This window comes from Beta vulgaris, chromosome 1 (genome assembly GCF_026745355.1).
Source record: "Beta vulgaris subsp. vulgaris cultivar EL10 chromosome 1, EL10.2, whole genome shotgun sequence".
NCBI lineage: Eukaryota > Viridiplantae > Streptophyta > Magnoliopsida > Caryophyllales > Amaranthaceae > Beta > Beta vulgaris.
The window spans coordinates 9700586-9715197 of NC_079202.1; positions in this window are offsets into that span (position 1 = coordinate 9700586).

The following is a 14612-nucleotide window of genomic DNA, read 5'->3' on the forward strand; positions in this document are numbered from 1 at the left end:
TAAAAAACGCAACTCTTCTAACTGTAAGAAGGGCTGCGTTTTTTAGTCAAGCGCAACCCTTCTTATAGAGGACTGTGGTTTTTTTTAAACCGCGACCCTATAAGAAAGAAGGGCGGTACTTTTTGTAAAACTGCAACCCTACAAGAAAGAAGGGATGCGTTTTGAAGAAAACGCAGCCCCCTTCCTTTTTTACCTTAGTGCATGTTTGTTCCTTCGTTCTCTCTTATTTCAGTTCTGAAGAAAGGCTTTAACACTTAATTAACCATAAGGCATATCCCAAATTTGTGCTATATGTATCTTTTTTGCAACTAAACTTATCTGAAATACGAACTCAAAATATATTAACTAGCTAGCTACAAATAGGAAACTTCAACAAAATTATATTGTTACATTTAATAGATCATTGTGCAAAGACTTATTTAATGATAAGGAATATCCAAAAACAATGCTATTTGTATCGAGGTTGCAACTAAAAATCATTCCTGATTAATATGTTTGTTCCCAGAACTACAAACTCAAATTATATTAATTACTCCATCTGTTTCGAAATATAATACATTCATACTTTACAAAAATATTCGTTTCAAAATATAGTATATGAGCGCATTACAAAAAATTACTTTGACTACAAATATCACTTATATTAAAGTACATATCATGCCATTAGATTCAATTTGAAAATTGCTACAGTAATCTTGTTTTCTTTTTATTTTATTATCAACTTGAATCAAGAGTACGTAATTAATGGTCGCAGTTTGACCTTGAATATTGCGTTTGCCTTACATTTTAAGATGGGGAATAGCTACATAATAGTAGCTATGAACAAGAAAAACTTGAACAGAATTTATCATGTTACTATATTCACTAGATTACTATCGTAAATACAATTACCTTCATCAAGATACTTTGACTATAATATCTTGGATAACATAAGGAATCACTTTTTTATGTATTATCTGATTTGTCCAAAATAGGTTGCATAAATAAGAATGCTAACATAGGAAGCCATTAACATGTTATTAGTGTAAATACGTGTATGCTATTTTACCAACATCGACACTAATCTAGCTACTCATAGTCTTAATGCGTGCGATCCAACCACTAGTAAGAAAGAAAAAGAGAAAAAAAAAGGAGGTTAAAGTTGTTCATAAGTTGAATAAATTCTTAGTGATCAATGTTTTTAATTGAGAGATGTTTTGTTTTGGTAGAATGGTTTGGAGTTGCATTTGGCATTCGGAGATGATCTTTGGTGTGATTTTTGGTTTTTCCCCACTCATGACCTATGTTTGTACCATATAGTTTTGAGCACCACATTTACCAAAATAATTTTCCTACCTTCGCCTTAGCCTATACATTGCATCCCGCAAGTCCCCTGACCTTCGGGGGTTGAGTTGAAGTCAAAAGGAGTTTAGATATAAGATTTGTGTCACTTGGTCGACTGTTCAATTTGGGTTGTCAATTGGTGCACATTCATAGAAGTTTTCGACTAGTTAGGGAGGGTTGGCTTCGAGATGGGGTGCGAAGTTTGAGAGACTCACGCTAGCCTAGCCTCTTTGACATTGGCTATGTGACTCCTAACTACGGACATTCTTTTAGTTTGCATACCCGCCATTTTAAGTATGTTGAGCATCCATTGTTTTGATTCTTGGTTTGAGTCTCTAAGGAGCCATTGGATTTGTTTTCATTTTCATTTAATTTTTATTTTAACTGATGGGCAACAACTAGAAGAGGTTCGCACATTTGTCAGAGGCGGTCCGGCTTTTTTTTTTATTTTTTTCTAAAAAAAATAGAGAAAAGGAAAAAGAAAAAAAACGCAAGAAGAAAGTAATGCGTGCATTGTGCTCCCGGGAGCATAATGAGAACTGTGCTCCCACAATACAAAATAGAACATTTACGAATAAGAAAACGAACATTTACGAATAAGAAAACGAACATTTACGAATACGAAAACGAACATTTTACTGTTCAAGTGGAACGTTACAAAATTCATTTACGAAGACGAACATTTTATTGTCGAAATGGAACATTACAAGAATTCATTTATGAAAAAGAACATTTTACTGTTGAAGTGGAACATTACCAGAATCCAAATACGAAAATGAACATTTTTGGTTGAAGTGGAACATTACTAGAATTCAATTACTTAAATAGAACATATGCTTATCAAATATAGAACATATTTCTAGTGAAAATAGAACATATTTTTTGGTGAAAAATAAGTTTTAAAAGAACATTTTTTTAAAATTGAACATTTGCTTATCGAAAATAAAACAGATTCACAAAATATTGAACATATTTTTTTGCTGAAAAATAAGCTTAAAACGAACAGTTTGTTGAAATAGAACATCTATACTATTATCTAAAGTAAAATCCAAAAGCCTACGTGTCAAGCTCACATTAACCGAGCAATTCTAGAGCTTCTCACAATAAAACTCTCAATGAGAGTGTCCACGTGGCATTTCAGATTATAATGGCCGAAAATTTAATGAAAAATGCAAAGGAATTCGAAAATTAATTGATTGATTTTTTAAATTAGGCAATTAATATCATGATCTCATATGAGATTTCCGAAAATCAAGGATATTCCATTCATATATTAATGTGATTGACGCTAATTATGGGTACAATTACGTAATTCAAAATTCAAATTAATATTGGAGTTGGCCGAAAATTTTAATTTCCATATTGGGTTTTTACGAATATTTTACTAACCAACTAAATACGGGAAGTAATTTAAATTATCAATCAATCTTAATTATTGTCTCGCTTAATGGTAATTGTCAATCATTCAGTTAATTTATTGATACTATCCGAAATTATATTACCAATCAATCAATCAATAGTTATTATGATTGTCAATCAACCATAATTTTGGATACTAATTACCTAGATAACGTAAAAAATTTTTTTTTTAAAAAAGGAACATTTTTTAGTATAAATAGTGTCGTTTTCTCTTCAACATCCCAACTCAATTTCGGATTTTCAATTTGCATATTGATGTCAACTTCTTCCCCTATCTCTACATCAATATTATGTTCTCCTCCAAACATAATAGAAATCGAAAATCCATCAAAAAAATGGCCCGCTAAAGTTGAATATTTGAATTTCTTGGATGTTGAATCTATGGTTTTAACACTTTTTCATGGAGGCCATCTATATTTCCACAATGTGTTCAGTATGTTTACATATCATTTTAATAAAAGCAATGAAGTTTGGGCTTATGTTGAAGACGTTAAGACAACAATACATGGTTATCGTCCATATTTTGATAATTCGAACATGATGTTATATGATCTACAATGCATTCCATCAAGAGCTTACAAGATTGATGATGAGTATTTTGAAGATTTTGATTTAAACAACACGGAATGTTGTGGCGTTAACAACAAAGTATTAGTTGATTATCTATCAATTGATTAAAACGTAGTAATTAAAGTCACTATGTAGTTGTCATTACCATTTTTATTATCGATACCCTTATTTAGTTTCTTTTGTTTCATATATATTTTTTAGTACGTGGTTGCAATAAGATGATTTACATATCTTTATGCCCTTTATTTATGTACTTATCTCTCTTTTTCTAATGTCATTATCAATTTATTAACTACTTTGTCCAATGTATTGGTTTTGATGATGCATTGATATTTCAATTCAAATACTTTGACCCATATAAAGTCTCCACCATTATTTCAATAAAAACAATGACCTACTAAATTTAGTGCAAAAGTCACATCAAATGGCAATAAATTTTGTACTCAACTACATATCCATCTCTTTATAGATAGTCTAGCTCTATTGTTTTTCAATTCACATAACAATATAATTTTCGGCTCTCTCATTTTCTAAATAGAATAGAAGGAATTGAAGTTGCCACATAAGAAGCAACGTAAACGGTTGAGTTTATGGAAAATCAAATGTAATTTGTTGCTAGTTTTAGTTATCGGTAATTTAGAAGCAAATATTTCTAAGTTGTTTTATTTAGTTTACTTTGTATTGCGTACTACTATGATGTTCTTGAAGTTCATCATTTTATTTATTTCTTTGTATCACTCGCCCCTTTTTATGAATAGAGATTAAGGTGTTTTATCGAAATTTATTTGTAGTAACTATTAACATTTTAGCTGTCCTATTTACTTATGCGACTAAACAAATCGATTTCTTAATAACCATAACAAATTCGGTTTTCATAAAAATTATGTTTAAATGATTCGAACATACACGACATGTTTATTTTAGGTATTTATTGAATCATCAATATTATTTACAAAGTTACCTTATTGTATAGTATAATAAAAGATATATGTCGGTTTTAAAAATGAGGAATGTTTTCCTATTAATTGATACATTTAATATGGCAATTTTTATGTGGTGTTATATATATATATATATATATATATATATATATATATATATATTATATATATATATATATATATATATATATATATATATATATATAACTTCTTTAGCAATGAAGAGAAAATCCGAAAAAAAGAAGAGCTCATCTGCAATGAGAAAAAAGTCTATCAGTAGGCGCAATATTTTTGAAAATTTACCTATTGATCGAGATAACAATTAACATCCTTGGACGTGTTGCTTCACAACTACCATTCAGTTTGATTTATTGCAAATTAAGGTATTTTTAAATAATAACATATTTTTTAATGTGTTAGTTCATGAGAAAACGTACTTAATGGTATTTATTGTTTGTCAGTTGTAAGATTCTGAATACACTATCAACCGATGAACATGTGATGAAGAAAATTTACGTTGAAGTTTTAATTAATGGTGGACAGTTGGTGAATAGTAATGCCAACTTATTTTTCTCGAAATGCCTTGAAGTCAAAAATCCTTCTGCACTGGTTCATGTTGGATTAGTAAGTCACTTTATTGTATATCTCTATTTATTTATTTTCATATTAATGTTACATTATGATATAACGTTTATAATATTAATAGATAGAAGGTGAATATTAATTCAAATCATTTGTTAAAAGTTTTTATTAATTATTTTACGAATTAAAATTAAAATAAATTAATTTTAAAAATCAAATCGTTTGTTAAAAGTTTTTATTAATTATTTTACGAATTACAATTAAAATAAATTAATGTTAAACAAAACAAGCATATAAACTGATTCACAATTTAAATAAAATTCGTTGGCTTATTATATGTTTTTAATATTGTTAAAATAAAATTTTTATTTCCTTATACGTTTTTATGCAGATCCAAATTTTTGAAGATAAAAACTACGACACTAGAGTTTGGACTTTGATCGAGGCCACCAAAGTTGGACACACTATGGCATGTTACTTGCTAGGTCTAATTTGGCTATCATCAACCTACGCGAATAATATAAAGAATGGTCATCATAAGCTAAAAAAAACACTTTCGAGACTAAATATGGAGAATATTATTATATGTAGAAATCTTTTTATAAGAATGTTACAGACGATAAGGATTAGAAACTACGAGGATTTTGCAAAGGAGCCACCATTTATTTGTCAGAGCAAAAAAAAAAAGGATCATATGAAGGACAACATGTGGGATATACAGGATTACTATTCCGTTGCTAATGGTTATAATAGATTGGACTGTTATGATTGCAAGTGTGATAGAGAAGTTAGATTTTTCTTCACTATGATGAAAGATTGAAAAACATTTATCGCTCCATATAATTTTTATTAATTAACGTTGTAAATTATGAATAAAAGTTTATAACCAATAGTGTGTACTTTTATATTATCTATATATATTTTTTTGTTATACATGTTATTAGTATTTTATTTTGTAGCAGTAATGTATCATGATTCGAATAATATATTAAAAATTATTTGCGCCTACTGAAGCGTCCGAATTGTTAATTTACGGTATTTTTGAAATGTTAATTAGGGATGACTTGAGTTAATTATTGATGATTGTCTTATATTGTGGAATAAAAAAGGCAAGTTCAGATTCTAAAATGTCCAATGATATTTATTGCCCGAAATTTTTTTTCTAATGTCATGTACATACCTTTTTTCCTATATACTTTATATATGATAATGAAATCAAAATATCAATCAAGGATGATTTATGTTAATTGTCAATCAACCTTAATTTCGGCCAATCAACTATTGAAATTTTAAAAAAATGCCGAGATTAATTACATTATAGAGAGCTCCTTTTAAGTATAAATAGGATCGAATTTTTCATTCATCAATACTACTCATTTTCGTGCTTTCAACCTGCACTGTCATGCCAACTTCCTCCTCCGCCTCAAAACCAATACAATGTCCTCCATAAAATATTATAAAATCCCATATTCGAAAGGAAAAATGGCCCACTAAAATTGACTATTCGAATTTTCTTGATGTGAAATCTATGGTTTTAACACTATTTTGTGGAGGGCGTCTATATTTCCACGATGTGTCGAGTATGTTCACATATCATATCAATAGAAGCAATGAAGTTTGGGCTTATGTTGAAGATGTCAATACAACAATAGATGGTTATCGTCCATATTTTGATTTTTGGAATATGATGATATATGATCTACAATGCCATCCTCCTAAGGCTTACAAAGTTGATGACTATTTTGAAGACATTGATTTAAACAATATGGATTGTAGTCGTATCAGTAATAAAGTTTTACTCGATTATATTTGCAATGAAACGACTCATGTAGAGTTGAACAATACTAATTCTTAGTGTCCTTTGCTATTATTTTACTTTTATGCTATTAAAGCTCTTAATAATGTCCAGTTATGGAATTATAATCAAGTAATGGTGTATTATTTGATACTTTGTGCACCTTTGACTATGTTATTTGTTAGTCCAAAGTCAAGACCTATCAATGTACCTATCATAGTTAATTGCATTGCCTTACCTACTTGTAATAAATTAAACCTAGCAAAACCGGTTCTACTTGGGCTATATAAAAATCTATTTGGTATTTCTATGTTCATCCCATCACCTCCCAAAAAACGATTTCCTTCATTCTTAAAAAAACTCCTTATTTCTTTTTACATTTCATTTGTTATAAGTATAAGATATAGAAATATCATCTTCTAATGGATCCAAAATGTCTCAAAGATGTGAAAGAAGTTAACAATGTTATGTTCGAATTCTTGGACCAGTGGTCCATGGTTGATGATAAACTAACTACATGTCTTCAAAATTTAAATAAAATCACTACTAGTACAGAATAGACGATTTGCGTCCCCTGATTTGCTTCACATAAACACGGAAAGGACGCACAGTTGGGATTTGCGTCGCATGTGGGAGGTGTGCGACGCACAACATGGCCCATTTGCATCACACCTTCTTTACATGCGTTGGAAAAGCCAAATGTGCGTCGGTTCCCTGACTCATGCAACGCAAATCGTCTCTACATTGAAAAAAAATTCAAACTATCTGCATCGCACATCTTTTAAGTGCGTTGCAAAATACCTAATTCGCATCGCACCTATTTAATGTACGATGCACATAGGCCACGAGTAGAGATGGCAGTGGATCCCGGACCCGGACCCGGATCCGCGGACCCGAATCCTTTTTTCCGGGTCTGGATCCTAAAATTATGGACCCGTTGGATCCGGGTCGGATCCGGGTCCACTTGTCAGATCACGGATCCGGGTCCGGATCTGCACAATAACCCCGGACCCGGATCCGCAGATCCGTTTAAAAAAAAAGGCCTTGCTAAACCTAGCAAAAAAACTCGAAGACCCAAGTCCCCAGCCCCCCACTCTCTTTTTCCGCCCCTCCTCTCTCTCTCTTCTCATTCTCTCTCCCTCCTCATCCTCTCTCTCTCTATCTATCGCTCTTCATCCTCTCTCTCTCTATCTCTCACTCTTCATCCTCTCCTCTATCTCTCTCTTTCACACAGTTACTCACTTCTCTCTCATCAACCGGAAAAGTACAATCACCATCAACAACCTCCACCCACGGGCCACGTACAATCGCCACCAACAACCACCACCCACGAGCCACGTACAACCACCAGCAACAACCACCCATTCGCCAGCAAAAAACCACCCTTCTCTCTCATCAACCGGAAAAGCACAAGGAAGAATTGACTGGTTTTTGGTTTAGTTTTTGTTGTTTTTTTTTTGATTTATTTTTTATTTTCATATATATTTTCGTTCTTTTGTATTCATAACAATTTATTTTTTGGCTGATTTTCGTTTAAATCTAGTCATTATGTAATTTATTTCGCTTTTAGGGTTTAGGTTTCAATTTTCGTTTATCAGAGGATTTTCGTTTACTTTTTTTGTTCATTTTCGTTTATTTGTTGATTTTTGGGTTTATGTTGATATTTGTTTTGTTTTTGCTACTGTTTTGGCTTTGTTTTGATTTTGTTCTTTCGATTTTGTTGTTGCAATTGTGAAGCATAATTTGTTGATTGCAATTGAGGTACTGTTTGTGTGAATTTATTCATTTCAACTCTGTGATAAAGTTGGTAAATTGTTAAAAACCATGTACAATAGTATGGACCCGTTTTGGACCCGGATCCGCAGGATCCGTCGGATCTGGATCTGGGTCCAACATTTTCAGGCCCGCTGGATCCGGGTCGGATCTGGATCTAGCATTTGGAAACGGATCTGGATTCGGGTCCACCTGGACCCGGTCCAGATCCGACTCGTTGTCATCCCTAGCCACGAGGCCCATTACCTACCCTTCTTATTTCATAAACCCTAGCGCGCCTCACACGCCTTCTCCCTCTCAAGTCTCGCGCCTCTCTCTCTTCAATTCTCAGCGCCTCTCTCTCTCTCTCTCTCTCTCCTCAACCCCTTCTCTCCAAACATCTCAAGGACTCCGCCGCTTAAAACTCTCAAATTCTCCTCTCAAATTCGGCCTTCTCACATTCCTTCTCAAATTCTCATCTTCCTGGACGCGGACGACTTCAACGGATTATTTCAGCGCACAAATCACATCATATTGGCGACATTCCTTCTCAAATTCTCATTATATTGGACGTTCAGCTTTGACAGGTTCAAAGTTGTTTCAATGTTTAAATCTGATATGTTTTTTCATTTTTAGATCTGGTTTTCTTTTTAGTTTTCAAATCTGAAAATTCATTTTTCATATTCAGATCTGAAAAACTAAAAATTTAGTTCATGCAAATGAAAATTAAAAAGTCTGATCCTTTCATTTTTATTTTTATTTTTTATATTTGTTTTTTTGTTTACTTTTTTGGCATTTTTAGGGTTTATTTTCTAATTTAGAATTTACTCTATAATTTTCAGATTTGGAATTGGTTCTTCTCGAAGTCGTCTCCCTCGAATACATCGAACCGTTGCAATGTTCCTTTTTAGATTCAGTTTTAGTTTTTTTACAATGTAATTTGTTTTGTATATATTGTAGGTTTAGTTTTTTAATTTCGTGTTTTGTTGTATGTTAGATCCGATTTTTTAATTTTTGATATTTGTTTAGATTTTTTCGTTTAATTTTTGGCGATTTGTTTAGGTTTTTGGCGATTAGAACGTAATTTTTCGTTTAGATTTTATATCTGTTTTTTAATTTTTGACGCAAGGTTCACTTGTTTAATTATCATCATTTGTTGTATGTTAGATCTGGTTTTTTGATATGAGATTTGTCTTGTTTAATTATCATCATTTGTTGTATGTTAGATCTGATTTTTTGATATGAGATTTGTCTTGTTTAATCATCATCATTTGTTGTATGTTAGATCTGGTTTTTTTTATGAGATTTGGCTCGTTTCTTTTTCCTGCTTCGCAACACTAAAGCATTCATGCTTTGGTACTGCGTTTTTTTATTTTTCACATAATGTCATTTGCGTCGCACATGGTTCAAGGTGCGACGCAGATGACTGATTTGCGTCGCACCCCCTGCTATGTGCGACGCAAATTCCACTTATACCCCTTTATAACCTGCCTGTAGTTTGTATGGGCTGGAATGACGAATTTGCGTCGCACCGTATACACAGTGCGACGCAAATAGCTAATATATCTGCGTCGTTCAGCATACGACGCAGATCATGTCTAGGCTATCTGCATCGAGGCCTTTGGCGTCGGACCCATGTTCGACGCAAATAGGTGCCTCACATCCGACGCAAATCGCCTTTTCTGTACTAGTGAATAGAAGAAGAAGAAGAAGAAGAAGAAGAAGAAGAAGAAGAAGAAGAAGAAGAAGAAGAAAGTGAGGATGCTATGGGTTATATTGCTATGATAATCTCATTTCGTAATGCTATTGAACTTGCTACCAAAGAAGCAAAGTGCACCGTTGAGTATTTGGATTCTCTTATTAATAAGTGAATTATGTATGAAGAACTATTTGGTAGGTAATACTAAATTATCTAGCAAATAATATTAACCTATGTTTGTATTATTCGTAGTTGTTTAGAATGTTTGTTTCTTATTTTCAATGTTCTAATCTATTAAGTGCAACGAGTTTTCATGATAATATATATATTATTCGGTTATATTTTATTTAGTGTATAATATACATATTATAAATTGTTATAATATAAGTAGTTACTTACTAATCACACTTGTTCATAAATATATATATATATATATATATATATATATATATATATATATATATATATATATATATATAATATATATATATATATATATATATAGTTGTTTTTTTTTTTTCGGAATTAGCATTCATTATTTACTTATGGTGAAAACGATAAAATTCGTTTAATATTGAAAATATAAATTAATGTTAATTGATTTAAGATTTATTAATTAATCCAGTTAAATTTCATAACATATATCAAAGCATTCCTAATTTAGCTAACGTGATTGTCGGGAGTGACTCAATCTAAATTTAATACGGAAAGTTTTTTGGAGTATAATGTTCGTTTAATATGGAAAATATCAATTAATATTTTAATGTAGTATTTAATTTTTCTTACTTGCAATACAAAATTAATGCAATCACAGTTACAATATTTATTTGTCACAGTTAATATAATAAAAACGTTTTTGATTTTATCTCTCACGGTTGGATTCTATTATGAGTCCATGCAATACATTAAATTATGAATTACCAACCAATGCATGCAAAACATTAAATATGAACTACCACCTAATGCATGCAATACATTAAATGATGTTTTTATGCCTATAAAATGCATAATACTAAACCGTTTTTTTGCACAACCAAACCAAAAAAAAAAAACGTTCAAAAAATTTTCTAAGATAGGTAACCATCTAATTTCTGAAAAATCGGATTTACTCCATTAGATGGATCCTAAAATTGCTCAACATGTCAATGATGTTAATGAGGCTATGATGGAATTATTTGAAGCATGGTCTGCCATTGATGACCAGATTGCAAATTCTCTAAAAGCACTAGAAAAATTAGAAGAATAAGATCTGGAAACCATGGGTTATGTTGATATGATTATCTCCTTTCGTAATATGATTGAACTTGCAACAACAGAAGCAAGGAGAACAGTTCAGTATTTGGATTCTCTAATAAATCAGTAATGCAATTAAAGGTTTGTAACGGTTGGCGATCAAAAAATGAGATTATGTATTGAAGAACATAACTACTATCTCTTCTAATCTCATATTTTTATTTGAAGTTACTAATTTTATTATTCTCTTTTCATGCTTTTACATGGTTTATGTTTCTATTTATGTTGTACTAGCACTTATATATTAGTTGTCATTTTCAACTTTGACTCCAATTGGTCAATGATTATAAATGTCATACCAACTTATATCAAACATTCATTATATGTCCCTCAATAATTTCGTTTTTTATAATTACAAATGAGGTTTTTTAAATATAAATATATATATGAACATCCGAAAATTATTGAGGGACATAATATATTTCCTTAATAACTAATGTTGCTTCCAACATATTCAATGCAAAAAAAAAAAGGTATAGTCAAATCTAGCTAATGTGTACTTCATGCAACAATGTCATTTCAATTTTGACCACACTTTGTCAATCTTTATCAATTCATATCTACTCCCTCCGTTTCCTAAAGATCTTTCCTCTTTCCGTTTAAGGGTGTTTCCAAAAGATCTTCCCTCTTTTGCTTTATTCCTTATTTGGCAAAACAAATTTCCCTATTTACCCTCTCATGTCACTATCATATGGTCCACATTACATTATTAATTCAATTTTACTCCCATCTGTCTCCTACTTTAACCCTTTTTATTTGTTTATTTATCTTAACCCCTTTCTCTCTCCTACTTTACTCACACCATGCCCCACACAACTTGATTTTCCTTGGTATCTGTAGGAACAGTAAGTGGGAAGATCTTTAGGAAATGGAGGGAGTATTTCCACCAACATGTAATAAATTGTCTTAATCAAAATAATTCGGCCAACCCTAATATGAATAAGGTAAGTTTACTAATTTTGTTACCTAAACATCTCCTAAAAATTACCACTTCACCTATTCGTTTATTATGGAAAATATCAATCTATATTATTTAAACTTTGAATTACTTAAATTATATAATCATGTTTAATTTCATAACATTTATGAAAATCATTCCTAATATAAATAAACGAATATTTTTGGGATTGACTAAATCTTACTTTCGTTTTATATGGAAAAAATCAATTAATATTATGCAAACTTTGAATTAATTTAATTATTTAATCATGTTCAATTTCATAACATATATAAAAATTATTCCTAATTAGTTAACGTGATTTTGGGGATTGACTAACTTTCAATTTAATATGGAAAGTATTTTGTAGTATAATGTTCGTTTCATATGGAAAAAAATATCAATTAATATTATTTAAACTTTTAATTACTTAAATTATATATCATGTTCAATTTCATAACATATATCAAGATAGATCCTAATATAAATAAACGAATACTTTTGTAATTGACTAAATCTTATATTCGTTTTATATGCAAAATATCAATTAATATTATTCAAATTTTGAATTAATTTAATTATTTAATCATGTTCAATTTCATAACATATATACAAAATCATTCCTAATTAGATAACGTGATTTTGGTAATTTACTCAATTTATAAAATTACTAACAAAATTATTTTTTACTTTCATATTTGTTTATTATGGACAATATCAATTAATCTTATTTTTACTTTGAATTAATTACATTATGTAATCAAGTTCATTTTCATAACATATATCAAAATCATTCCTAATTAGATAACGTGATTTTGGGGATTGACTCCATTTATATTATGAACGAAATTATTTTGTACTCTCATATACGTTTAATATGAAAAATATCAATTAATGGTATTAATTGTCTAAGGTTTTCCTATAAATAAGCTTATTATGTTTATTCCCCCCTACACACTATAAAAATTATATTTTTAAAAAAACGTGTACATTAATTTTATAATAGTATGAGGAATGACTATTTTTCTTTGGACTCACCTTCTTCACCAAAAGTTATAAAGACTTGGCATCCTAAAGAAGTGGAACATTCTACTTTTTTTGATCATCAATGTATGTTACTAACAATATTTCGTTCCGGTGATATTAAATTTTATAAAGTTGGCAAGAATGTTACGAACCCTGAAGATTTGTATTCAGCAGATTGGTATATGATGGAGTATGTGTTCTCTACAATTAAAGATTCTAGGATTTATATTGATTTAGAATATATGGTACTACATTTTCTTCATTGCAATCCTCCACGAGCTCATTACGCATGTCGATATCCAATTGAAGAAATCAACATGAACAATGGAGGTGTAATACCAACTACGAGAAGCTCATATAAATTTCAATGAAATAAGAACAAGGTTTATGTTTCTATTTATGTTGTACTAGCACATGTATATTAGTTGTCATTATCAAATTTGACTCCAATGTCAATGCTTATAAATGTCATATCAACTTATAGCAAACATTCATTATATGTCCCTCAATAAATTCGTTTTTGATAATTACAAATGAGGCTTTTTTTTAAAAAAAAAAGATCTATATATATATATGAACATCCGAAAAAAGTTATTTAATAGTTCCTTATTAATTAATTTTTTCCTTCCAACTTATTCAATGCAAATAAAAATGGTTTTAGTAAAATCTACATAATGTGTACTTCATGCAATAATGTCATTTTCAATTTTGACCACACTTGGTCAATCCTTATCAATTCATACCTACTTCCACCAACATGTATTAAATGATGAAATTTGGCCAACCCTACTATAAATAAGGTAAGTTTGCTATTTTTGTTACTTAAACATCTCCTAAAAATTACCACTTCTCCTATTATTATCAAACTTTTCCAATTTAAACACATCATCTTAATGGATCCTAAAATAGCTAAGCATATAGTAGAAGTTATGGAGGCTACTTTCCAATTCTTAGAGTATTGGTCGACAATTGATCAAAAACTTTCTAATGCAGTTTATAAATTACGTAAATTAGAAGAGTATGAAGGATGGTAACAATGGTTATATATGAGTCAAATTAATCTATTTTCGCAACACAAATTGAACTTGCTTCTCAAGAAGCAAGGAGTATTGTTGAATATTATCGTGATGAATTGGAGAGAGGTGATGATTGAAGTTGGTGTTTTACAATATATGATTAATTAAGAATTTGATATATCTAATGTAGTCATTTTTATCATTTGTAGTTGGTCTTTATTTTAGTTCTGTCTTATGTTTTATTTGATTATGTATTTTG